Genomic DNA, 4,057 nt, shown 5'->3' with positions numbered 1-4,057 from the left:
GTACAACATGTGCCATTTACTTTATGTTTCTATAGCTAAGAATAAAATTATAACAAATAATCAAATGCATCCCAAAGTTCAATAGAGATTATATACAACAGGGATAAACTATGAACTAGCTCAATCCAATGTATCAAATTAATCTTAATTAAATTATACAGTATTCCCTAAAAAGGTATAATGTGTCACTTTTAAAATCTGAAAACCTTCTGATGATCAGAATACTTTACTTTTCTATAAATAAAATCCATATCTATTGTGAGTTCAGTCCTAGACTGCTGCAATAAAGCAAGTCCCATGAATGTTTTGGTTTCCCAGTGCATATAAAAGTTATGGTTACAATATACAGTAGCCTATTAAGTGTGCAATAGCATTATGTCTGAAAAAACCAATGTACATACTTTAATTAAAAATATTTTATTGCTAAAAATTGCTAATGATCATCTGAGCCTTCAACGAGTCATAATCCTTTTGCTGGTGGAGGGTCTTGCCTTGATGTTGATGGCTTCTGACTGATCAGGTTGCTGAAGACTGGGGTGGCTGTGGCAATTTCTTAAAATAAGACAACAATGAAGTTTGCTACATCAATCAGGACTCTTCCTTTCATGAAAGATTTCTCTGTAGCATGTGATGCTGTTTGGTAACCTTTTGCCCACAGTAGAACTTCTCTCAAAATTGAAGTCAATCCTCTTAAACCCTGCTGTTGCTTCATCAACTAAATTTATAGAATATTCCAAGTCCTTTGTTGTCATTTCAACAATGTTCACAGTATCTTCATCAAGAGTAATTTCCATCTAAAGAAACCACTTTCTTTGCTTATCCACAAAAAGCAACCCCTTATCTGTTCAAGTCTTATTATGACACTGAAGCAATTCAGTCACATCTTCAGGCTCCACTTCTAATTCTAGTTCTCTTGCTCTTCTTCTGCTAATTGACAATGCTCTTGGTCACCCAAGAGCTCTGATGGAGATGTACAAGGAGATGACTGTTGTTTTCATGCTGCTAACATAACATTCATTTTAGCCCACGGTTCAAAGAGTCAGTTCTACTTTCAAGTCTGCAGTTACTTCCTTCACTGAAGTCTTGAACCCCTCAAAGTCAATCATGAGGGCTGGAATCAGTTTCTTCCAAACTCCTGTTCAAGTTGCTATTTTGACTTCCTCTCATGAATCACAAATGTTCTTAATGGCATCTGGCATAGTGAATCCCTTCCAGAAGGTTTTCAATTTACTTTTCTCAAATCTATCAGAGGAATCACTATCTATGGCAGCTATAGCCTTACAAATTAGATTTTTAAAATCCTGAGACTTGAAAGTAGAAATGACTCCTTGATCCATAGGCTAGAACGGATGTTGTGTTAATAGGCACGAAAACAACATTTATCTCTTTGTACATCTCCATCAGAGCTCTTGAGTGACCAAGTGCATTGTCAATTAACAGTAATATTTTGAAAGGAACTTTTTTTTTTTTTTTTTTTTTTCCTGAGCAATGGGTCTCAACAGTGGGCTTAAAATATTCAGTAAATCACACTGCAAACAGATGTGCTGTCATCCAGGCTTTCTTGTTCCATTTATAGAGAACAGACTGTGTAGATTTAGCATACTTCTTCAGGATCCTAGGATTTGCAGAATGGTATGTGGGCATTGCTTTCGACTTTAAGTCACCAGCTGCATTGGCCCCTAACAAGAGAGAGTCAACCTGTCCTTTGAAGCTTTGAAGCCAAGCATTGACTTTTCCTCTATTAAGTCCTAGATGGCATCTTCTTCCAGTGAAAGGCTGTTTCATGTACATTGAAAATATTTTGTTTAGTGTGGCCACCTTTATTAACGATCTTAGCTAGATTTTACAGACAACTTGCTGCAGATTGTACATTAGCTCTTGCTGCTTCACCTTGTACTTTTATGTTATGGACACAGCTTCCTTCTTTCAAACTCACAAGCCAACCACTGTTCGCTTCAAACTTTCCTTCTGCAGCCTCCTCACCTCTCTCGGCCTCCACAGAATTGAAGAGAGTTAGGACCTTGTTCTGGATTAGGTTTTGGCTTAAGGCGATGTTGTGGCTGGTTTGATCTTTTACTCAGACCATTCAAACTTTCTCCACATAGCAATATGGCTGTCTGGCTTCCTTATCACTCATGTGTTCCCAGGAGTCATACTTTTTATCTTCTTTAAGAACTTTTTTTTTTTTTTTTTTGCATTCACAACTTGGCCGTGTGGTGCAGGAAACCTTGCTTATTTCAGCTTTTGACATGCCATCTTTACTAACATGCACCGTTTCTAGCTATTTATTTATTTATTTATTTATTTATTTATTTATTCGTTTGTTTTTGAGACAGAGTCTCTTGCTCTGTCACCCAGGCTGGAGTTGCTCACTGCAGCCTCCGCCTCCCGGGTTCAAGCGATTCTCCTGCCTCAGCCTTCCGAGTAGCTGGGATTACAGGTGCTTACCACCATGCCTGGCTAATTTTTGTAGTTTTTTTTTTTTCAGTAGAAACAGGGTTCTGCCATGTTGGCTGGGCTGATCTCAAACTCCTGACCTCAGGTGATCCGTCCACCTCAGCCTCCCAAACTGCTGGGATTACAGGCATGAGCCACCGTGCATGGCCTCTAGCTTTTAATTTAAGTGAGAGAGGTGCAACACTTTCTTTCACTTGAACACTTGGGAGCCATTGACTCCCAAGGGTTATTAACTGGCCTAATTTCAACATTGTTGTGTCTCAAGGAGTAGGAAGGGCTGAGGAGAGGGAGAGAGATGGGAATGGCTGTTCAGTGGAGCTGTTACAACACATATGACATTGATGGATATGGGCGCTATTTGCTATGTCTCCAAATAATTACAGTAGTAACATCAAAGACCACTGATGACAGATCACCATAACAGATATAATACTAATAAAAAAGTATGGACTATTGTGATAATTACTGACATGTGACCCAGAGACATGAAGCGAGCCCATGCTGTTGGAAAAATGGTGCCAATAGAGTCACTTGGTGCAGGGTTGCCACAGACCTTCAATTTGTAAAATTAAAAAAACAAACAAACCAGTATCTGCAAAGAACAATGAAGCAAACACAATAAAACAAGGTATGCCTGTATAGGTATATGAAAAATCAGTTGCATTGCAGTTGTTTGGCTATTTTTAGTCTTATTAATAATATTCCACACTCTTTGCAGGTATTATTTGTTCATTGCTAAACGTTAGCAGAGATGGTAACATTTGGAAGCTTGCAAACATATTAGTCTGTTAATGGAAGTAGAGCAAGGGATGCGAGATCTGAGGGTGGAGCAGGAGACGATAGGAAGAGACGGACACACCTTGGTTTACAAAGGCAGGTGAAGCTGGAGCCTCAGCAGCAGCCGCCATGTGCCTTCTGGTTGATGGGAACTTTGTAAGACAGCCTTGGTCTTTCCATTGCCCCTTCAACAACCTGCTCGGTCACTCCAGCTACGCATGGAAGAGGTGCCGGTGAAAGGCCCCTTTCTTCCCTCCCAGAGAAAGATGGAGAAAGGGGAAGGGAAACATAAAACAGAAGAACGGAGCCACAAGCACTCACTGCATTTTCTGTTGATTAAAAGCTCCTCAATTACATGTCCATGTTACAAAATGTATTCAGAAGTTCCAGAAACAACTCACTACTGTGTGACTTCCTATTGATCTTTCCCTTTCTCTCTGTTCCTTTCTCTTCCCTTTTCTTCCCTTTTTATTTCTTTTCCCTTCCCTCCCTCTTTTTCTCCCTTCTTTTTGTGCTTCAATTTGATCCTCTCTTTATTCTTTGCTCTGTTTTAAAATACCTTTTCTTTTCTGTATCTCCCAGGATTCTCTCAAGGGACTGAGACGCAGCTGCAACTTCTAAATGGGCCTCTTCGGCTAAGCTCAGAGAATGAGAAAGAAGAGGTCTCCGAGGAAATTCTCCCCGGTTTCCAGTTCATTTTCAGGATTCTGCTCTGGGTCAACGAAACTCACATCACTTAGAAACAAGCTGATCTCTGCATCCACAGCTCCCTCGTTTTGCATCTACTAAACCCTTACCTGAGGTTTGAGATGTTTCTTAAACA

This window comes from Macaca mulatta, chromosome 12 (genome assembly GCF_049350105.2).
Source record: "Macaca mulatta isolate MMU2019108-1 chromosome 12, T2T-MMU8v2.0, whole genome shotgun sequence".
NCBI lineage: Eukaryota > Metazoa > Chordata > Mammalia > Primates > Cercopithecidae > Macaca > Macaca mulatta.
This window is presented reverse-complemented; position numbering follows the sequence as displayed.